This window comes from Hyla sarda, chromosome 8 (assembly GCF_029499605.1).
Source record: "Hyla sarda isolate aHylSar1 chromosome 8, aHylSar1.hap1, whole genome shotgun sequence".
Taxonomy (NCBI): Eukaryota; Metazoa; Chordata; class Amphibia; order Anura; family Hylidae; genus Hyla; species Hyla sarda.
Genome location: NC_079196.1, coordinates 116,129,299 through 116,153,512, shown reverse-complemented (window position 1 = coordinate 116,153,512; position 24,214 = coordinate 116,129,299). Strand labels below are relative to the sequence as shown.

General features: G+C 43.4%; 14 pseudogenes; all 14 read right to left on the bottom strand.

Annotated features, from left to right (window-relative positions):
- Positions 1-780: 780 nt before the first annotated feature.
- Positions 781-1,045, bottom strand: LOC130289101 (U2 spliceosomal RNA; annotated as a pseudogene).
- Positions 1,046-2,516: 1,471 nt separating this feature from the next.
- LOC130288833 (U2 spliceosomal RNA) lies at positions 2,517-2,780 on the bottom strand (annotated as a pseudogene).
- A 1,481-nt stretch (positions 2,781-4,261) lies between these two features.
- On the bottom strand, positions 4,262-4,527 carry LOC130289871 (U2 spliceosomal RNA; annotated as a pseudogene).
- Positions 4,528-6,003: 1,476 nt separating this feature from the next.
- Positions 6,004-6,267, bottom strand: LOC130289634 (U2 spliceosomal RNA; annotated as a pseudogene).
- A 1,481-nt stretch (positions 6,268-7,748) lies between these two features.
- Positions 7,749-8,012, bottom strand: LOC130288046 (U2 spliceosomal RNA; annotated as a pseudogene).
- Positions 8,013-9,492: 1,480 nt separating this feature from the next.
- Positions 9,493-9,756, bottom strand: LOC130288034 (U2 spliceosomal RNA; annotated as a pseudogene).
- A 1,479-nt stretch (positions 9,757-11,235) lies between these two features.
- On the bottom strand, positions 11,236-11,499 carry LOC130288218 (U2 spliceosomal RNA; annotated as a pseudogene).
- Positions 11,500-12,979: 1,480 nt separating this feature from the next.
- Positions 12,980-13,243, bottom strand: LOC130288023 (U2 spliceosomal RNA; annotated as a pseudogene).
- A 1,485-nt stretch (positions 13,244-14,728) lies between these two features.
- LOC130288012 (U2 spliceosomal RNA) lies at positions 14,729-14,992 on the bottom strand (annotated as a pseudogene).
- Positions 14,993-16,466: 1,474 nt separating this feature from the next.
- LOC130288000 (U2 spliceosomal RNA) lies at positions 16,467-16,730 on the bottom strand (annotated as a pseudogene).
- Positions 16,731-18,213: 1,483 nt separating this feature from the next.
- LOC130288069 (U2 spliceosomal RNA) lies at positions 18,214-18,477 on the bottom strand (annotated as a pseudogene).
- Positions 18,478-19,953: 1,476 nt separating this feature from the next.
- LOC130287988 (U2 spliceosomal RNA) lies at positions 19,954-20,217 on the bottom strand (annotated as a pseudogene).
- Positions 20,218-21,699: 1,482 nt separating this feature from the next.
- On the bottom strand, positions 21,700-21,963 carry LOC130287977 (U2 spliceosomal RNA; annotated as a pseudogene).
- Positions 21,964-23,437: 1,474 nt separating this feature from the next.
- On the bottom strand, positions 23,438-23,701 carry LOC130287966 (U2 spliceosomal RNA; annotated as a pseudogene).
- Between the last annotated feature and the right edge of the window lie 513 nt (positions 23,702-24,214).

Here is a 24,214-nt window from a genome sequence, read left to right as displayed (position 1 = left end):
AACGGCTTTGTAGATTGCACTCATGTCAGCAACTCCATATACATTTTTTTTTCTTCATGCTTCTTTCTTCATCCTTTTTTCTTTCTGTCATTCAGACTTTCATTCTCGATCTCTCTCACTACACTCTCACTCATTTCCACTCACTCAACTCACTTCACTCATCACTCACTCTCACTCCTCTCACTCACTCACCCCCTTCACGTCACGTCTCTCTCTCTCTCTCTCTCTCTCTTTTTCTTTTTATATATATTTTTTTCCGTCTTCTTCTTCTTCTTCTTCTTCTTCTTCAGACCCTGTCATAGCACTAATGCCTTTCCAATACCACCAGCAGATGGAGACACTCCATTGCAACATTGGTTGTGAGCAGCAGTTTCTAAAAACAAATGCCTCATGGCGGATTTCCCATCCATCAATGGATGGTAAATTTAGTTTTTATCATTCACTGACCACAGATACCAATGCATGGTCAAGCAACAGCAATGACACACCCTTGTGTATAGGCATGAGACCCTCACGTCATTTAACAGGATTCAGCACCACCCACAAGACAGCTACCTGTCATGTCATGTCAAACCTGCACAGGTGTGCTAGATTATTATTATTTAGTTTTATTTTATTTTTTTACACCAATCAGTGTGCAAACATGGTCATTAAAACGCTAAATGAATAGACGTTCATAAACCAGTCAGTGCAACTCATCATTTTGGTCTCCAATTCTCAAACTCAAATTCTCACCCACGGAGGATTAAATGAGAATCTTTCTTGTTTAACACTGGAATGGGGTGGTGCACTGTTCACTACCCGAATATACTGCCACATCGGGTCAATGCATAGGGCGACAGAAGCAAGCTTCCAAATCAGCTCCCTTTCTCAAAAATCCATTTAATTTATGGTCCCCAGATAGGGAACGTATGTATCAGTATGTGCTCACAAGTCACCCAAGTGCAAGTATTCACACAAAAAAAAAACGTGCCTCAGGATGCGATCTGTCGCAAGATCCTTTCTTTTTTTACACTTGATCTAAGCCAAAAGGCCTAGAGGGGATAACCGGGAAAGGGGTGGACCCAACCATGTCCCCTTCATGAGCACTCACATTACTCATAGGAATGGAAGGAAGGCTGGCAGCCAACCAGCCTCCCATACACTCTCTGGGTGGGTGGCAGTCAGCCACCCATACATACATACAGCACAGGCTAAACCCACATCATCACTTAAAAAAAGGACAGGCGACCATTGCACTCTGATGGAGCATTTAGCAATGCAATCCATAGCCTGGCTTTTGCCTGAACCCCCATCACTCCTCCTCTTGCATATAAGACAATATTTCAGATCTGCATATGAAAACAACACGCCTACCTTTGTTGCACATAGCTGCCTGCCTGTCTCTAGTTACCCCACTGGCTGTAGCTGCGTCCCTTCCGACATGGAATAACACCAACTGTAACGATAAACTGAAAATTAACAGTATGAACCTGCATCATTTTGGTCTCTGGTATTTGCTGAATCCGGGTGACCTGACAATCGATGGTGGTGCCGCTGGTGATTCTGGCCTTCTTGGAATCTGTTGGGCCTATGTGTTAGCTCACACATCACTTGGGTATCCATGGTAACTACCACAACATGGTCATCTGCAGTTTACATCTAGCCCGTGGCATTGAATGGCATTTTAAAAGTGCTAAGGGTCCTGGTGCAATAATCCTCCCATGAGGATCAGCCTCAACGGCTTTGTAGATTGCACTCATGTCAGCAACTCCATATACATTTTTTTTTCTTCATGCTTCTTTCTTCATCCTTTTTTCTTTCTGTCATTCAGACTTTCATTCATTCGATCTCTCTCACTCACTTGCTTTAACTCATTTGTTCTCACTCACTCACTCACTCAATCACTCACTCACTCATTCACTCTCACTCACTCTCACTCTCTCACTCACTCGCTCACTAAGTCAGTCTCTCTCTCTCTCTTTTTCTTTTTATATATATTTTTTTCCGTCTTCTTCTTCTTCTTCTTCTTCTTCTTCTTCTTCAGACCCTGTCATAGCACTAATGCCTTTCCAATACCACCAGCAGATGGAGACACTCCATTGCAACATTGGTTGTGAGCAGCAGTTTCTAAAAACAAATGCCTCATGGCGGATTTCCCATCCATCAATGGATGGTAAATTTTGTTTTTATCATTCACTGACCACAGATACCAATGCATGGTCAAGCAACAGCAATGACACACCCTTGTGTATAGGCATGAGACCCTCACGTCATTTAACAGGATTCAGCACCACCCACAAGACAGCTACCTGTCATGTCATGTCAAACCTGCACAGGTGTGCTAGATTATTATTATTTAGTTTTATTTTATTTTTTTACACCAATCAGTGTGCAAACATGGTCATTAAAACGCTAAATGAATAGACGTTCATAAACCAGTCAGTGCAACTCATCATTTTGGTCTCCAATTCTCAAACTCAAATTCTCACCCACGGAGGATTAAATGAGAATCTTTCTTGTTTAACACTGGAATGGGGTGGTGCACTGTTCACTACCCGAATATACTGCCACATCGGGTCAATGCATAGGGCGACAGAAGCAAGCTTCCAAATCAGCTCCCTTTCTCAAAAATCCATTTAATTTATGGTCCCCAGATAGGGAACGTATGTATCAGTATGTGCTCACAAGTCACCCAAGTGCAAGTATTCACACAAAAAAAAACGTGCCTCAGGATGCGATCTGTCGCAAGATCCTTTCTTTTTTTACACTTGATCTAAGCCAAAAGGCCTAGAGGGGATAACCGGGAAAGGGGTGGACCCAACCATGTCCCCTTCATGAGCACTCACATTACTCATAGGAATGGAAGGAAGGCTGGCAGCCAACCAGCCTCCCATACACTCTCTGGGTGGGTGGCAGTCAGCCACCCATACATACATACAGCACAGGCTAAACCCACATCATCACTTAAAAAAAAAAGGACAGGCGACCATTGCACTCTGATGGAGCATTTAGCAATGCAATCCATAGCCTGGCTTTTGCCTGAACCCCCATCACTCCTCCTCTTGCATATAAGACAATATTTCAGATCTGCATATGAAAACAACACGCCTACCTTTGTTGCACATAGCTGCCTGCCTGTCTCTAGTTACCCACTGGCTGTAGCTGCGTCCCTTCCGACATGGAATAACACCAACTGTAACGATAAACTGAAAATTAACAGTATAACCTGCATCATTTTGGACTCTGGTATTTGCTGAATCCGGGTGACCTGACAATCGATGGTGGTGGCGCTGGTGATTCTGGCCTTCTTGGAATCTGTTGGGCCTATGTGTTAGCTCACACATCACTTGGGTATCCATGGTAACTACCACAACATGGTCATCTGCAGTTTACATCTAGCCCGTGGCATTTGAATGGCATTTTAAAAGTGCTAAGGGTCCTGGTGCAATAATCCTCCCATGAGGATCAGCCTCAACGGCTTTGTAGATTGCACTCATGTCAGCAACTCCATATACATTTTTTTTTCTTCATGCTTCTTTCTTCATCCTTTTTTCTTTCTGTCATTCAGACTTTCATTCATTCGATCTCTCCTCACTCACTTGCTTTAACTCATTTGTTCTCACTCACTCACTCACTCAATCACTCACTCACTCATTCACTCTCACTCACTCTCACTCTCTCACTCACTCGCTCACTAAGTCAGTCTCTCTCTCTCTCACTCTCTCTCTTTTTCTTTTATATATATTTTTTTCCGTCTTCTTCTTCTTCTTCTTCTTCTTCTTCTTCAGACCCTGTCATAGCACTAATGCCTTTCCAATACCACCAGCAGATGGAGACACTCCATTGCAACATTGGTTGTGAGCAGCAGTTTCTAAAAACAAATGCCTCATGGCGGATTTCCCATCCATCAATGGATGGTAAATTTTGTTTTTATCATTCACTGACCACAGATACCAATGCATGGTCAAGCAACAGCAATGACACACCCTTGTGTATAGGCATGAGACCCTCACGTCATTTAACAGGATTCAGCACCACCCACAAGACAGCTACCTGTCATGTCATGTCAAACCTGCACAGGTGTGCTAGATTATTATTATTTAGTTTTATTTTATTTTTTTACACCAATCAGTGTGCAAACATGGTCATTAAATCGCTAAATGAATAGACGTTTCATAAACCAGTCAGTGCAACACATCATTTTGGTCTCCAATTCTCAAACTCAAATTCTCACCCACGGAGGATTAAATGAGAATCTTTCTTGTTTAACACTGGAATGGGGTGGTGCACTGTTCACTACCCGAATATACTGCCACATCGGGTCAATGCATAGGGCGACAGAAGCAAGCTTCCAAATCAGCTCCCTTTCTCAAAAATCCATTTAATTTATGGTCCCCAGATAGGGAACGTATGTATCAGTATGTGCTCACAAGTCAACCCAAGTGCAAGTATTCACACAAAAAAAAACGTGCCTCAGGATGCGATCTGTCGCAAGATCCTTTCTATTTTTACACTTGATCTAAAGCCAAAAGGCCTAGAGGGGATAACCGGGAAAAGGGGTGGACCCAACCATGTCCCCTTCATGAGCACTCACATTACTCATAGGAATGGAAGGAAGGCTGGCAGCAACCAGCCTCCCATACACTCTCTGGGTGGGTGGCAGTCAGCCACCCATACATACATACATACAGCACAGGCTAAACCCACATCATCACTTAAAAAAAGGACAGGCGACCATTGCACTCTGATGTGAGCATTTAGCAATGCAATCCATAGCCTGTGCTTTTGCCTGACCCCCATCACTCCTCCTCTTGCATATAAGACAATATTTCAGATCTGCATATGAAAACAACACGCCTACCTTTGTTGCACATAGCTGCCTGCCTGTCTCTAGTTACCCCACTGGCTGTAGCTGCGTCCCTTCCGACATGGAATAACCACCAACTGTAACGATAAACTGAAAATTAACAGTATAAACCTGCATCATTTTGGACTCTGGTATTTGCTGAATCCGGGTGACCTGACAATCGATGGTGGTGCCGCTGGTGATTCTGGCCTTCTTGGAATCTGTTGGGCCTATGTGTTAGCTCACACATCACTTGGGTATCCATGGTAACTACCACAACATGGTCATCTGCAGTTTACATCTAGCCCGTGGCATTGAATGGCATTTTAAAAGTGCTAAGGGTCCTGGTGCAATAATCCTCCCATGAGGATCAGCCTCAACGGCTTTGTAGATTGCACTCATGTCAGCAACTCCATATACATTTTTTTTTCTTCATGCTTCTTTCTTCATCCTTTTTTCTTTCTGTCATTCAGACTTTCATTCATTCGATCTCTCTCACTCACTTGCTTTAACTCATTTGTTCTCACTCACTCACTCACTCAATCACTCACTCACTCATTCACTCTCACTCACTCTCACTCTCTCACTCACTCGCTCACTAAGTCAGTCTCTCTCTCTCTCTCTCTCTCTTTTCTTTTTATATTATTTTTTTCCGTCTTCTTCTTCTTCTTCTTCTTCTTCTTCAGACCCTGTCATAGCACTAATGCCTTTCCAATACCACCAGCCAGATGGAGACACTCCATTGCAACATTGGTTGTGAGCAGCAGTTTCTAAAAACAAATGCCTCATGGCGGATTTCCCATCCATCAATGGATGGGTAAATTTTGTTTTATCATTCACTGACCACAGATACCAATGCATGGTCAAGCAACAGCAATGACACACCCTTGTGTATAGGCATGAGACCCTCACGTCATTTAACAGGATTCAGCACCACCCACAAGACAGCTACCTGTCATGTCATGTCAAACCTGCACAGGTGTGCTAGATTATTATTATTTAGTTTTATTTTATTTTTTTACACCAATCAGTGTGCAAACATGGTCATTAAAACGCTAAATGAATAGACGTTCATAACCAGTCAGTGCAACTCATCATTTTGGTCTCCAATTCTCAAACTCCAATTCTCACCCACGGAGGATTAAATGAGAATCTTTCTTGTTTAACACTGAATGGGGTGGTGCACTGTTCACTACCCGAATATACTGCCACATCGGGTCAATGCATAGGGCGACAGAAGCAAGCTTCCAAATCAGCTCCCTTTCTCAAAAATCCATTTAATTTATGGTCCCCAGATAGGGAACGTATGTATCAGTATGTGCTCACAAGTCACCCAAGTGCAAGTATTCACACAAAAAAAAACGTGCCTCAGGATGCGATCTGTCGCAAGATCCTTTCTATTTTTACATTTGATCTAAGCCAAAAGGCCTAGAGGGGATAACCGGGAATAGGGGTGGACCCAACCATGTCCCCTTCATGAGCACTCACATTACTCATAGGAATGGAAGGAAGGCTGGCAGCCAACCAGCCTCCCATACACTCTCTGGGTGGGTGGCAGTCAGCCACCCATACATACATACATACAGCACAGGCTAAACCCACATCATCACTTAAAAAAAGGACAGGCGACCATTGCACTCTGATGGAGCATTTAGCAATGCAATCCATAGCCTGGCTTTTGCCTGAACCCCCATCACTCCTCCTCTTGCATATAAGACAATATTTCAGATCTGCATATGAAAACAACACGCCTACCTTTGTTGCACATAGCTGCCTGCCTGTCTCTAGTTACCCCACTGGCTGTAGCTGCGTCCCTTCCGACATGGAATAACACCAACTGTAACGATAAACTGAAAATTAACAGTATAAACCTGCATCATTTTGGACTCTGGTATTTGCTGAATCCGGGTGACCTGACAATCGATGGTGGTGCCGCTGGTGATTCTGGCCTTCTTGGAATCTGTTGGGCCTATGTGTTAGCTCACACATCACTTGGGTATCCATGGTAACTACCACAACATGGTCATCTGCAGTTTACATCTAGCCCGTGGCATTGAATGGCATTTTAAAAGTGCTAAGGGTCCTGGTGCAATAATCCTCCCATGAGGATCAGCCTCAACGGCTTTGTAGATTGCACTCATGTCAGCAACTCCATATACATTTTTTTTTCTTCATGCTTCTTTCTTCATCCTTTTTTCTTTCTGTCATTCAGACTTTCATTCATTCGATCTCTCTCACTCACTTGCTTTAACTCATTTGTTCTCACTCACTCACTCACTCAATCACTCACTCACTCATTCACTCTCACTCACTCTCACTCTCTCACTCACTCGCTCACTAAGTCAGTCTCTCTCTCTCTCTCTCTCTCTTTTTCTTTTTATATATATTTTTTTCCGTCTTCTTCTTCTTCTTCTTCTTCTTCTTCTTCAGACCCTGTCATAGCACTAATGCCTTTCCAATACCACCAGCAGATGGAGACACTCCATTGCAACATTGGTTGTGAGCAGCAGTTTCTAAAAACAAATGCCTCATGGCGGATTTCCCATCCATCAATGGATGGTAAATTTTGTTTTTATCATTCACTGACCACAGATACCAATGCATGGTCAAGCAACAGCAATGACACACCCTTGTGTATAGGCATGAGACCCTCACGTCATTTAACAGGATTCAGCACCACCCACAAGACAGCTACCTGTCATGTCATGTCAAACCTGCACAGGTGTGCTAGATTATTATTATTTAGTTTTATTTTATTTTTTTACACCAATCAGTGTGCAAACATGGTCATTAAAACGCTAAATGAATAGACGTTCATAAACCAGTCAGTGCAACTCATCATTTTGGTCTCCAATTCTCAAACTCAAATTCTCACCCACGGAGGATTAAATGAGAATCTTTCTTGTTTAACACTGGAATGGGGTGGTGCACTGTTCACTACCCGAATATACTGCCACATCGGGTCAATGCATAGGGCGACAGAAGCAAGCTTCCAAATCAGCTCCCTTTCTCAAAAATCCATTTAATTTATGGTCCCCAGATAGGGAACGTATGTATCAGTATGTGCTCACAAGTCACCCAAGTGCAAGTATTCACACAAAAAAAAACGTGCCTCAGGATGCGATCTGTCGCAAGATCCTTTCTATTTTTACACTTGATCTAAGCCAAAAGGCCTAGAGGGGATAACCGGGAAAGGGGTGGACCCAACCATGTCCCCTTCATGAGCACTCACATTACTCATAGGAATGGAAGGAAGGCTGGCAGCCAACCAGCCTCCCATACACTCTCTGGGTGGGTGGCAGTCAGCCACCCATACATACATACATACAGCACAGGCTAAACCCACATCATCACTTAAAAAAAGGACAGGCGACCATTGCACTCTGATGGAGCATTTAGCAATGCAATCCATAGCCTGGCTTTTGCCTGAACCCCCATCACTCCTCCTCTTGCATATAAGACAATATTTCAGATCTGCATATGAAAACAACACGCCTACCTTTGTTGCACATAGCTGCCTGCCTGTCTCTAGTTACCCCACTGGCTGTAGCTGCGTCCCTTCCGACATGGAATAACACCAACTGTAACGATAAACTGAAAATTAACAGTATAAACCTGCATCATTTTGGACTCTGGTATTTGCTGAATCCGGGTGACCTGACAATCGATGGTGGTGCCGCTGGTGATTCTGGCCTTCTTGGAATCTGTTGGGCCTATGTGTTAGCTCACACATCACTTGGGTATCCATGGTAACTACCACAACATGGTCATCTGCAGTTTACATCTAGCCCGTGGCATTGAATGGCATTTTAAAAGTGCTAAGGGTCCTGGTGCAATAATCCTCCCATGAGGATCAGCCTCAACGGCTTTGTAGATTGCACTCATGTCAGCAACTCCATATACATTTTTTTTTCTTCATGCTTCTTTCTTCATCCTTTTTTCTTTCTGTCATTCAGACTTTCATTCATTCGATCTCTCTCACTCACTTGCTTTAACTCATTTGTTCTCACTCACTCACTCACTCAATCACTCACTCACTCATTCACTCTCACTCACTCTCACTCTCTCACTCACTCGCTCACTAAGTCAGTCTCTCTCTCTCTCTCTCTCTCTTTTTCTTTTTATATATATTTTTTTCCGTCTTCTTCTTCTTCTTCTTCTTCTTCTTCTTCAGACCCTGTCATAGCACTAATGCCTTTCCAATACCACCAGCAGATGGAGACACTCCATTGCAACATTGGTTGTGAGCAGCAGTTTCTAAAAACAAATGCCTCATGGCGGATTTCCCATCCATCAATGGATGGTAAATTTTGTTTTTATCATTCACTGACCACAGATACCAATGCATGGTCAAGCAACAGCAATGACACACCCTTGTGTATAGGCATGAGACCCTCACGTCATTTAACAGGATTCAGCACCACCCACAAGACAGCTACCTGTCATGTCATGTCAAACCTGCACAGGTGTGCTAGATTATTATTATTTAGTTTTATTTTATTTTTTTACACCAATCAGTGTGCAAACATGGTCATTAAAACGCTAAATGAATAGACGTTCATAAACCAGTCAGTGCAACTCATCATTTTGGTCTCCAATTCTCAAACTCAAATTCTCACCCACGGAGGATTAAATGAGAATCTTTCTTGTTTAACACTGGAATGGGGTGGTGCACTGTTCACTACCCGAATATACTGCCACATCGGGTCAATGCATAGGGCGACAGAAGCAAGCTTCCAAATCAGCTCCCTTTCTCAAAAATCCATTTAATTTATGGTCCCCAGATAGGGAACGTATGTATCAGTATGTGCTCACAAGTCACCCAAGTGCAAGTATTCACACAAAAAAAAACGTGCCTCAGGATGCGATCTGTCGCAAGATCCTTTCTATTTTTACACTTGATCTAAGCCAAAAGGCCTAGAGGGGATAACCGGGAAAGGGGTGGACCCAACCATGTCCCCTTCATGAGCACTCACATTACTCATAGGAATGGAAGGAAGGCTGGCAGCCAACCAGCCTCCCATACACTCTCTGGGTGGGTGGCAGTCAGCCACCCATACATACATACAGCACAGGCTAAACCCACATCATCACTTAAAAAAAGGACAGGCGACCATTGCACTCTGATGGAGCATTTAGCAATGCAATCCATAGCCTGGCTTTTGCCTGAACCCCCATCACTCCTCCTCTTGCATATAAGACAATATTTCAGATCTGCATATGAAAACAACACGCCTACCTTTGTTGCACATAGCTGCCTGCCTGTCTCTAGTTACCCCACTGGCTGTAGCTGCGTCCCTTCCGACATGGAATAACACCAACTGTAACGATAAACTGAAAATTAACAGTATAAACCTGCATCATTTTGGACTCTGGTATTTGCTGAATCCGGGTGACCTGACAATCGATGGTGGTGCCGCTGGTGATTCTGGCCTTCTTGGAATCTGTTGGGCCTATGTGTTAGCTCACACATCACTTGGGTATCCATGGTAACTACCACAACATGGTCATCTGCAGTTTACATCTAGCCCGTGGCATTGAATGGCATTTTAAAAGTGCTAAGGGTCCTGGTGCAATAATCCTCCCATGAGGATCAGCCTCAACGGCTTTGTAGATTGCACTCATGTCAGCAACTCCATATACATTTTTTTTTCTTCATGCTTCTTTCTTCATCCTTTTTTCTTTCTGTCATTCAGACTTTCATTCATTCGATCTCTCTCACTCACTTGCTTTAACTCATTTGTTCTCACTCACTCACTCACTCAATCACTCACTCACTCATTCACTCTCACTCACTCTCACTCTCTCACTCACTCGCTCACTAAGTCAGTCTCTCTCTCTCTCTCTCTCTCTTTTTCTTTTTATATATATTTTTTTCCGTCTTCTTCTTCTTCTTCTTCTTCTTCTTCTTCTTCAGACCCTGTCATAGCACTAATGCCTTTCCAATACCACCAGCAGATGGAGACACTCCATTGCAACATTGGTTGTGAGCAGCAGTTTCTAAAAACAAATGCCTCATGGCGGATTTCCCATCCATCAATGGATGGTAAATTTTGTTTTTATCATTCACTGACCACAGATACCAATGCATGGTCAAGCAACAGCAATGACACACCCTTGTGTATAGGCATGAGACCCTCACGTCATTTAACAGGATTCAGCACCACCCACAAGACAGCTACCTGTCATGTCATGTCAAACCTGCACAGGTGTGCTAGATTATTATTATTTAGTTTTATTTTATTTTTTTACACCAATCAGTGTGCAAACATGGTCATTAAAACGCTAAATGAATAGACGTTCATAAACCAGTCAGTGCAACTCATCATTTTGGTCTCCAATTCTCAAACTCAAATTCTCACCCACGGAGGATTAAATGAGAATCTTTCTTGTTTAACACTGGAATGGGGTGGTGCACTGTTCACTACCCGAATATACTGCCACATCGGGTCAATGCATAGGGCGACAGAAGCAAGCTTCCAAATCAGCTCCGTTTCTCAAAAATCCATTTAATTTATGGTCCCCAGATAGGGAACGTATGTATCAGTATGTGCTCACAAGTCACCCAAGTGCAAGTATTCACACAAAAAAAAACGTGCCTCAGGATGCGATCTGTCGCAAGATCCTTTCTATTTTTACACTTGATCTAAGCCAAAAGGCCTAGAGGGGATAACCGGGAAAGGGGTGGACCCAACCATGTCCCCTTCATGAGCACTCACATTACTCATAGGAATGGAAGGAAGGCTGGCAGCCAACCAGCCTCCCATACACTCTCTGGGTGGGTGGCAGTCAGCCACCCATACATACATACATACAGCACAGGCTAAACCCACATCATCACTTAAAAAAAGGACAGGCGACCATTGCACTCTGATGGAGCATTTAGCAATGCAATCCATAGCCTGGCTTTTGCCTGAACCCCCATCACTCCTCCTCTTGCATATAAGACAATATTTCAGATCTGCATATGAAAACAACACGCCTACCTTTGTTGCACATAGCTGCCTGCCTGTCTCTAGTTACCCCACTGGCTGTAGCTGCGTCCCTTCCGACATGGAATAACACCAACTGTAACGATAAACTGAAAATTAACAGTATAAACCTGCATCATTTTGGACTCTGGTATTTGCTGAATCCGGGTGACCTGACAATCGATGGTGGTGCCGCTGGTGATTCTGGCCTTCTTGGAATCTGTTGGGCCTATGTGTTAGCTCACACATCACTTGGGTATCCATGGTAACTACCACAACATGGTCATCTGCAGTTTACATCTAGCCCGTGGCATTGAATGGCATTTTAAAAGTGCTAAGGGTCCTGGTGCAATAATCCTCCCATGAGGATCAGCCTCAACGGCTTTGTAGATTGCACTCATGTCAGCAACTCCATATACATTTTTTTTTCTTCATGCTTCTTTCTTCATCCTTTTTTCTTTCTGTCATTCAGACTTTCATTCATTCGATCTCTCTCACTCACTTGCTTTAACTCATTTGTTCTCACTCACTCACTCACTCAATCACTCACTCACTCATTCACTCTCACTCACTCTCACTCTCTCACTCACTCGCTCACTAAGTCAGTCTCTCTCTCTCTCTCTCTCTCTTTTTCTTTTTATATATATTTTTTTCCGTCTTCTTCTTCTTCTTCTTCTTCTTCTTCTTCAGACCCTGTCATAGCACTAATGCCTTTCCAATACCACCAGCAGATGGAGACACTCCATTGCAACATTGGTTGTGAGCAGCAGTTTCTAAAAACAAATGCCTCATGGCGGATTTCCCATCCATCAATGGATGGTAAATTTTGTTTTTATCATTCACTGACCACAGATACCAATGCATGGTCAAGCAACAGCAATGACACACCCTTGTGTATAGGCATGAGACCCTCACGTCATTTAACAGGATTCAGCACCACCCACAAGACAGCTACCTGTCATGTCATGTCAAACCTGCACAGGTGTGCTAGATTATTATTATTTAGTTTTATTTTATTTTTTTACACCAATCAGTGTGCAAACATGGTCATTAAAACGCTAAATGAATAGACGTTCATAAACCAGTCAGTGCAACTCATCATTTTGGTCTCCAATTCTCAAACTCAAATTCTCACCCACGGAGGATTAAATGAGAATCTTTCTTGTTTAACACTGGAATGGGGTGGTGCACTGTTCACTACCCGAATATACTGCCACATCGGGTCAATGCATAGGGCGACAGAAGCAAGCTTCCAAATCAGCTCCCTTTCTCAAAAATCCATTTAATTTATGGTCCCCAGATAGGGAACGTATGTATCAGTATGTGCTCACAAGTCACCCAAGTGCAAGTATTCACACAAAAAAAAACGTGCCTCAGGATGCGATCTGTCGCAAGATCCTTTCTATTTTTACACTTGATCTAAGCCAAAAGGCCTAGAGGGGATAACCGGGAAAGGGGTGGACCCAACCATGTCCCCTTCATGAGCACTCACATTACTCATAGGAATGGAAGGAAGGCTGGCAGCCAACCAGCCTCCCATACACTCTCTGGGTGGGTGGCAGTCAGCCACCCATACATACATACATACAGCACAGGCTAAACCCACATCATCACTTAAAAAAAGGACAGGCGACCATTGCACTCTGATGGAGCATTTAGCAATGCAATCCATAGCCTGGCTTTTGCCTGAACCCCCATCACTCCTCCTCTTGCATATAAGACAATATTTCAGATCTGCATATGAAAACAACACGCCTACCTTTGTTGCACATAGCTGCCTGCCTGTCTCTAGTTACCCCACTGGCTGTAGCTGCGTCCCTTCCGACATGGAATAACACCAACTGTAACGATAAACTGAAAATTAACAGTATAAACCTGCATCATTTTGGACTCTGGTATTTGCTGAATCCGGGTGACCTGACAATCGATGGTGGTGCCGCTGGTGATTCTGGCCTTCTTGGAATCTGTTGGGCCTATGTGTTAGCTCACACATCACTTGGGTATCCATGGTAACTACCACAACATGGTCATCTGCAGTTTACATCTAGCCCGTGGCATTGAATGGCATTTTAAAAGTGCTAAGGGTCCTGGTGCAATAATCCTCCCATGAGGATCAGCCTCAACGGCTTTGTAGATTGCACTCATGTCAGCAACTCCATATACATTTTTTTTTCTTCATGCTTCTTTCTTCATCCTTTTTTCTTTCTGTCATTCAGACTTTCATTCATTCGATCTCTCTCACTCACTTGCTTTAACTCATTTGTTCTCACTCACTCACTCACTCAATCACTCACTCACTCATTCACTCTCACTCACTCTCACTCTCTCACTCACTCGCTCACTAAGTCAGTCTCTCTCTCTCTCTCTCTCTCTCTTTTTCTTTTTATATATATTTTTTTCCGTCTTCTTCTTCTTCTTCTTCTTCTTCTTCTTCTTCAGACCCTGTCATAGCACTAATGCCTTTCCAATACCACCAGCAGATGGAGACACTCCATTGCAACATTGGTTGTGAGCAGCAGTTTCTAAAAACAAATGCCTCATGGCGGATTTCCCATCCATCAATGGATGGTAAATTTTGTTTTTATCATTCACTGACCACAGATACCAATGCATGGTCAAGCAACAGCAATGACACACCCTTGTGTATAGGCATGAGACCCTCACGTCATTTAACAGGATTCAGCACCACCCACAAGACAGCTACCTGTCATGTCATGTCAAACCTGCACAGGTGTGCTAGATTATTATTATTTAGTTTTATTTTATTTTTTTACACCAATCAGTGTGCAAACATGGTCATTAAAACGCTAAATGAATAGACGTTCATAAACCAGTCAGTGCAACTCATCATTTTGGTCTCCAATTCTCAAACTCAAATTCTCACCCACGGAGGATTAAATGAGAATCTTTCTTGTTTAACACTGGAATGGGGTGGTGCACTGTTCACTACCCGAATATACTGCCACATCGGGTCAATGCATAGGGCGACAGAAGCAAGCTTCCAAATCAGCTCCCTTTCTCAAAAATCCATTTAATTTATGGTCCCCAGATAGGGAACGTATGTATCAGTATGTGCTCACAAGTCACCCAAGTGCAAGTATTCACACAAAAAAAAACGTGCCTCAGGATGCGATCTGTCGCAAGATCCTTTCTATTTTTACACTTGATCTAAGCCAAAAGGCCTAGAGGGGATAACCGGGAAAGGGGTGGACCCAACCATGTCCCCTTCATGAGCACTCACATTACTCATAGGAATGGAAGGAAGGCTGGCAGCCAACCAGCCTCCCATACACTCTCTGGGTGGGTGGCAGTCAGCCACCCATACATACATACATACAGCACAGGCTAAACCCACATCATCACTTAAAAAAAGGACAGGCGACCATTGCACTCTGATGGAGCATTTAGCAATGCAATCCATAGCCTGGCTTTTGCCTGAACCCCCATCACTCCTCCTCTTGCATATAAGACAATATTTCAGATCTGCATATGAAAACAACACGCCTACCTTTGTTGCACATAGCTGCCTGCCTGTCTCTAGTTACCCCACTGGCTGTAGCTGCGTCCCTTCCGACATGGAATAACACCAACTGTAACGATAAACTGAAAATTAACAGTATAAACCTGCATCATTTTGGACTCTGGTATTTGCTGAATCCGGGTGACCTGACAATCGATGGTGGTGCCGCTGGTGATTCTGGCCTTCTTGGAATCTGTTGGGCCTATGTGTTAGCTCACACATCACTTGGGTATCCATGGTAACTACCACAACATGGTCATCTGCAGTTTACATCTAGCCCGTGGCATTGAATGGCATTTTAAAAGTGCTAAGGGTCCTGGTGCAATAATCCTCCCATGAGGATCAGCCTCAACGGCTTTGTAGATTGCACTCATGTCAGCAACTCCATATACATTTTTTTTTCTTCATGCTTCTTTCTTCATCCTTTTTTCTTTCTGTCATTCAGACTTTCATTCATTCGATCTCTCTCACTCACTTGCTTTAACTCATTTGTTCTCACTCACTCACTCACTCAATCACTCACTCACTCATTCACTCTCACTCACTCTCACTCTCTCACTCACTCGCTCACTAAGTCAGTCTCTCTCTCTCTCTCTCTCTCTTTTTCTTTTTATATATATTTTTTTCCGTCTTCTTCTTCTTCTTCTTCTTCTTCAGACCCTGTCATAGCACTAATGCCTTTCCAATACCACCAGCAGATGGAGACACTCCATTGCAACATTGGTTGTGAGCAGCAGTTTCTAAAAACAAATGCCTCATGGCGGATTTCCCATCCATCAATGGATGGTAAATTTTGTTTTTATCATTCACTGACCACAGATACCAATGCATGGTCAAGCAACAGCAATGACACACCCTTGTGTATAGGCATGAGACCCTCACGTCATTTAACAGGATTCAGCACCACCCACAAGACAGCTACCTGTCATGTCATGTCAAACCTGCACAGGTGTGCTAGATTATTATTATTTAGTTTTATTTTATTTTTTTACACCAATCAGTGTGCAAACATGGTCATTAAAACGCTAAATGAATAGACGTTCATAAACCAGTCAGTGCAACTCATCATTTTGGTCTCCAATTCTCAAACTCAAATTCTCACCCACGGAGGATTAAATGAGAATCTTTCTTGTTTAACACTGGAATGGGGTGGTGCACTGTTCACTACCCGAATATACTGCCACATCGGGTCAATGCATAGGGCGACAGAAGCAAGCTTCCAAATCAGCTCCCTTTCTCAAAAATCCATTTAATTTATGGTCCCCAGATAGGGAACGTATGTATCAGTATGTGCTCACAAGTCACCCAAGTGCAAGTATTCACACAAAAAAAAACGTGCCTCAGGATGCGATCTGTCGCAAGATCCTTTCTATTTTTACACTTGATCTAAGCCAAAAGGCCTAGAGGGGATAACCGGGAAAGGGGTGGACCCAACCATGTCCCCTTCATGAGCACTCACATTACTCATAGGAATGGAAGGAAGGCTGGCAGCCAACCAGCCTCCCATACACTCTCTGGGTGGGTGGCAGTCAGCCACCCATACATACATACATACAGCACAGGCTAAACCCACATCATCACTTAAAAAAAGGACAGGCGACCATTGCACTCTGATGGAGCATTTAGCAATGCAATCCATAGCCTGGCTTTTGCCTGAACCCCCATCACTCCTCCTCTTGCATATAAGACAATATTTCAGATCTGCATATGAAAACAACACGCCTACCTTTGTTGCACATAGCTGCCTGCCTGTCTCTAGTTACCCCACTGGCTGTAGCTGCGTCCCTTCCGACATGGAATAACACCAACTGTAACGATAAACTGAAAATTAACAGTATAAACCTGCATCATTTTGGACTCTGGTATTTGCTGAATCCGGGTGACCTGACAATCGATGGTGGTGCCGCTGGTGATTCTGGCCTTCTTGGAATCTGTTGGGCCTATGTGTTAGCTCACACATCACTTGGGTATCCATGGTAACTACCACAACATGGTCATCTGCAGTTTACATCTAGCCCGTGGCATTGAATGGCATTTTAAAAGTGCTAAGGGTCCTGGTGCAATAATCCTCCCATGAGGATCAGCCTCAACGGCTTTGTAGATTGCACTCATGTCAGCAACTCCATATACATTTTTTTTTCTTCATGCTTCTTTCTTCATCCTTTTTTCTTTCTGTCATTCAGACTTTCATTCATTCGATCTCTCTCACTCACTTGCTTTAACTCATTTGTTCTCACTCACTCACTCACTCAATCACTCACTCACTCATTCACTCTCACTCACTCTCACTCTCTCACTCACTCGCTCACTAAGTCAGTCTCTCTCTCTCTCTCTCTCTCTTTTTCTTTTTATATATATTTTTTTCCGTCTTCTTCTTCTTCTTCTTCTTCTTCTTCTTCTTCAGACCCTGTCATAGCACTAATGCCTTTCCAATACCACCAGCAGATGGAGACACTCCATTGCAACATTGGTTGTGAGCAGCAGTTTCTAAAAACAAATGCCTCATGGCGGATTTCCCATCCATCAATGGATGGTAAATTTTGTTTTTATCATTCACTGACCACAGATACCAATGCATGGTCAAGCAACAGCAATGACACACCCTTGTGTATAGGCATGAGACCCTCACGTCATTTAACAGGATTCAGCACCACCCACAAGACAGCTACCTGTCATGTCATGTCAAACCTGCACAGGTGTGCTAGATTATTATTATTTAGTTTTATTTTATTTTTTTACACCAATCAGTGTGCAAACATGGTCATTAAAACGCTAAATGAATAGACGTTCATAAACCAGTCAGTGCAACTCATCATTTTGGTCTCCAATTCTCAAACTCAAATTCTCACCCACGGAGGATTAAATGAGAATCTTTCTTGTTTAACACTGGAATGGGGTGGTGCACTGTTCACTACCCGAATATACTGCCACATCGGGTCAATGCATAGGGCGACAGAAGCAAGCTTCCAAATCAGCTCCCTTTCTCAAAAATCCATTTAATTTATGGTCCCCAGATAGGGAACGTATGTATCAGTATGTGCTCACAAGTCACCCAAGTGCAAGTATTCACACAAAAAAAAACATGCCTCAGGATGCGATCTGTCGCAAGATCCTTTCTATTTTTACACTTGATCTAAGCCAAAAGGCCTAGAGGGGATAACCGGGAAAGGGGTGGACCCAACCATGTCCCCTTCATGAGCACTCACATTACTCATAGGAATGGAAGGAAGGCTGGCAGCCAACCAGCCTCCCATACACTCTCTGGGTGGGTGGCAGTCAGCCACCCATACATACATACATACAGCACAGGCTAAACCCACATCATCACTTAAAAAAAGGACAGGCGACCATTGCACTCTGATGGAGCATTTAGCAATGCAATCCATAGCCTGGCTTTTGCCTGAACCCCCATCACTCCTCCTCTTGCATATAAGACAATATTTCAGATCTGCATATGAAAACAACACGCCTACCTTTGTTGCACATAGCTGCCTGCCTGTCTCTAGTTACCCCACTGGCTGTAGCTGCGTCCCTTCCGACATGGAATAACACCAACTGTAACGATAAACTGAAAATTAACAGTATAAACCTGCATCATTTTGGACTCTGGTATTTGCTGAATCCGGGTGACCTGACAATCGATGGTGGTGCCGCTGGTGATTCTGGCCTTCTTGGAATCTGTTGGGCCTATGTGTTAGCTCACACATCACTTGGGTATCCATGGTAACTACCACAACATGGTCATCTGCAGTTTACATCTAGCCCGTGGCATTGAATGGCATTTTAAAAGTGCTAAGGGTCCTGGTGCAATAATCCTCCCATGAGGATCAGCCTCAACGGCTTTGTAGATTGCACTCATGTCAGCAACTCCATATACATTTTTTTTTCTTCATGCTTCTTTCTTCATCCTTTTTTCTTTCTGTCATTCAGACTTTCATTCATTCGATCTCTCTCACTCACTTGCTTTAACTCATTTGTTCTCACTCACTCACTCACTCAATCACTCACTCACTCATTCACTCTCACTCACTCTCACTCTCTCACTCACTCGCTCACTAAGTCAGTCTCTCTCTCTCTCTCTCTTTTTCTTTTTATATATATTTTTTTCCGTCTTCTTCTTCTTCTTCTTCTTCTTCTTCTTCAGACCCTGTCATAGCACTAATGCCTTTCCAATACCACCAGCAGATGGAGACACTCCATTGCAACATTGGTTGTGAGCAGCAGTTTCTAAAAACAAATGCCTCATGGCGGATTTCCCATCCATCAATGGATGGTAAATTTTGTTTTTATCATTCACTGACCACAGATACCAATGCATGGTCAAGCAACAGCAATGACACACCCTTGTGTATAGGCATGAGACCCTCACGTCATTTAACAGGATTCAGCACCACCCACAAGACAGCTACCTGTCATGTCATGTCAAACCTGCACAGGTGTGCTAGATTATTATTATTTAGTTTTATTTTATTTTTTTACACCAATCAGTGTGCAAACATGGTCATTAAAACGCTAAATGAATAGACGTTCATAAACCAGTCAGTGCAACTCATCATTTTGGTCTCCAATTCTCAAACTCAAATTCTCACCCACGGAGGATTAAATGAGAATCTTTCTTGTTTAACACTGGAATGGGGTGGTGCACTGTTCACTACCCGAATATACTGCCACATCGGGTCAATGCATAGGGCGACAGAAGCAAGCTTCCAAATCAGCTCCCTTTCTCAAAAATCCATTTAATTTATGGTCCCCAGATAGGGAACGTATGTATCAGTATGTGCTCACAAGTCACCCAAGTGCAAGTATTCACACAAAAAAAAACGTGCCTCAGGATGCGATCTGTCGCAAGATCCTTTCTATTTTTACACTTGATCTAAGCCAAAAGGCCTAGAGGGGATAACCGGGAAAGGGGTGGACCCAACCATGTCCCCTTCATGAGCACTCACATTACTCATAGGAATGGAAGGAAGGCTGGCAGCCAACCAGCCTCCCATACACTCTCTGGGTGGGTGGCAGTCAGCCACCCATACATACATACATACAGCACAGGCTAAACCCACATCATCACTTAAAAAAAGGACAGGCGACCATTGCACTCTGATGGAGCATTTAGCAATGCAATCCATAGCCTGGCTTTTGCCTGAACCCCCATCACTCCTCCTCTTGCATATAAGACAATATTTCAGATCTGCATATGAAAACAACACGCCTACCTTTGTTGCACATAGCTGCCTGCCTGTCTCTAGTTACCCCACTGGCTGTAGCTGCGTCCCTTCCGACATGGAATAACACCAACTGTAACGATAAACTGAAAATTAACAGTATAAACCTGCATCATTTTGGACTCTGGTATTTGCTGAATCCGGGTGACCTGACAATCGATGGTGGTGCCGCTGGTGATTCTGGCCTTCTTGGAATCTGTTGGGCCTATGTGTTAGCTCACACATCACTTGGGTATCCATGGTAACTACCACAACATGGTCATCTGCAGTTTACATCTAGCCCGTGGCATTGAATGGCATTTTAAAAGTGCTAAGGGTCCTGGTGCAATAATCCTCCCATGAGGATCAGCCTCAACGGCTTTGTAGATTGCACTCATGTCAGCAACTCCATATACATTTTTTTTTCTTCATGCTTCTTTCTTCATCCTTTTTTCTTTCTGTCATTCAGACTTTCATTCATTCGATCTCTCTCACTCACTTGCTTTAACTCATTTGTTCTCACTCACTCACTCACTCAATCACTCACTCACTCATTCACTCTCACTCACTCTCACTCTCTCACTCACTCGCTCACTAAGTCAGTCTCTCTCTCTCTCTCTCTCTCTCTTTTTCTTTTTATATATATTTTTTTCCGTCTTCTTCTTCTTCTTCTTCTTCTTCTTCTTCAGACCCTGTCATAGCACTAATGCCTTTCCAATACCACCAGCAGATGGAGACACTCCATTGCAACATTGGTTGTGAGCAGCAGTTTCTAAAAACAAATGCCTCATGGCGGATTTCCCATCCATCAATGGATGGTAAATTTTGTTTTTATCATTCACTGACCACAGATACCAATGCATGGTCAAGCAACAGCAATGACACACCCTTGTGTATAGGCATGAGACCCTCACGTCATTTAACAGGATTCAGCACCACCCACAAGACAGCTACCTGTCATGTCATGTCAAACCTGCACAGGTGTGCTAGATTATTATTATTTAGTTTTATTTTATTTTTTTACACCAATCAGTGTGCAAACATGGTCATTAAAACGCTAAATGAATAGACGTTCATAAACCAGTCAGTGCAACTCATCATTTTGGTCTCCAATTCTCAAACTCAAATTCTCACCCACGGAGGATTAAATGAGAATCTTTCTTGTTTAACACTGGAATGGGGTGGTGCACTGTTCACTACCCGAATATACTGCCACATCGGGTCAATGCATAGGGCGACAGAAGCAAGCTTCCAAATCAGCTCCCTTTCTCAAAAATCCATTTAATTTATGGTCCCCAGATAGGGAACGTATGTATCAGTATGTGCTCACAAGTCACCCAAGTGCAAGTATTCACACAAAAAAAAACGTGCCTCAGGATGCGATCTGTCGCAAGATCCTTTCTATTTTTACACTTGATCTAAGCCAAAAGGCCTAGAGGGGATAACCGGGAAAGGGGTGGACCCAACCATGTCCCCTTCATGAGCACTCACATTACTCATAGGAATGGAAGGAAGGCTGGCAGCCTACCAGCCTCCCATACACTCTCTGGGTGGGTGGCAGTCAGCCACCCATACATACATACAGCACAGGCTAAACCCACATCATCACTTAAAAAAAGGACAGGCGACCATTGCACTCTGATGGAGCATTTAGCAATGCAATCCATAGCCTGGCTTTTGCCTGAACCCCCATCACTCCTCCTCTTGCATATAAGACAATATTTCAGATCTGCATATGAAAACAACACGCCTACCTTTGTTGCACATAGCTGCCTGCCTGTCTCTAGTTACCCCACTGGCTGTAGCTGCGTCCCTTCCGACATGGAATAACACCAACTGTAACGATAAACTGAAAATTAACAGTATAAACCTGCATCATTTTGGACTCTGGTATTTGCTGAATCCGGGTGACCTGACAATCGATGGTGGTGCCGCTGGTGATTCTGGCCTTCTTGGAATCTGTTGGGCCTATGTGTTAGCTCACACATCACTTGGGTATCCATGGTAACTACCACAACATGGTCATCTGCAGTTTACATCTAGCCCGTGGCATTGAATGGCATTTTAAAAGTGCTAAGGGTCCTGGTGCAATAATCCTCCCATGAGGATCAGCCTCAACGGCTTTGTAGATTGCACTCATGTCAGCAACTCCATATACATTTTTTTTTCTTCATGCTTCTTTCTTCATCCTTTTTTCTTTCTGTCATTCAGACTTTCATTCATTCGATCTCTCTCACTCACTTGCTTTAACTCATTTGTTCTCACTCACTCACTCACTCAATCACTCACTCACTCATTCACTCTCACTCACTCTCACTCTCTCACTCAGTCGCTCACTAAGTCAGTCTCTCTCTCTCTCTCTCTCTTTTTCTTTTTATATATATTTTTTTCCGTCTTCTTCTTCTTCTTCTTCTTCTTCTTCTTCAGACCCTGTCATAGCACTAATGCCTTTCCAATACCACCAGCAGATGGAGACACTCCATTGCAACATTGGTTGTGAGCAGCAGTTTCTAAAAACAAATGCCTCATGGCGGATTTCCCATCCATCAATGGATGGTAAATTTTGTTTTTATCATTCACTGACCACAGATACCAATGCATGGTCAAGCAACAGCAATGACACACCCTTGTGTATAGGCATGAGACCCTCACGTCATTTAACAGGATTCAGCACCACCCACAAGACAGCTACCTGTCATGTCATGTCAAACCTGCACAGGTGTGCTAGATTATTATTATTTAGTTTTATTTTATTTTTTTACACCAATCAGTGTGCAAACATGGTCATTAAAACGCTAAATGAATAGACGTTCATAAACCAGTCAGTGCAACTCATCATTTTGGTCTCCAATTCTCAAACTCAAATTCTCACCCACGGAGGATTAAATGAGAATCTTTCTTGTTTAACACTGGAATGGGGTGGTGCACTGTTCACTACCCGAATATACTGCCACATCGGGTCAATGCATAGGGCGACAGAAGCAAGCTTCCAAATCAGCTCCCTTTCTCAAAAATCCATTTAATTTATGGTCCCCAGATAGGGAACGTATGTATCAGTATGTGCTCACAAGTCACCCAAGTGCAAGTATTCACACAAAAAAAAACGTGCCTCAGGATGCGATCTGTCGCAAGATCCTTTCTATTTTTACACTTGATCTAAGCCAAAAGGCCTAGAGGGGATAACCGGGAAAGGGGTGGACCCAACCATGTCCCCTTCATGAGCACTCACATTACTCATAGGAATGGAAGGAAGGCTGGCAGCCAACCAGCCTCCCATACACTCTCTGGGTGGGTGGCAGTCAGCCACCCATACATACATACATACAGCACAGGCTAAACCCACATCATCACTTAAAAAAAGGACAGGCGACCATTGCACTCTGATGGAGCATTTAGCAATGCAATCCATAGCCTGGCTTTTGCCTGAACCCCCATCACTCCTCCTCTTGCATATAAGACAATATTTCAGATCTGCATATGAAAACAACACGCCTACCTTTGTTGCACATAGCTGCCTGCCTGTCTCTAGTTACCCCACTGGCTGTAGCTGCGTCCCTTCCGACATGGAATAACACCAACTGTAACGATAAACTGAAAATTAACAGTATAAACCTGCATCATTTTGGACTCTGGTATTTGCTGAATCCGGGTGACCTGACAATCGATGGTGGTGCCGCTGGTGATTCTGGCCTTC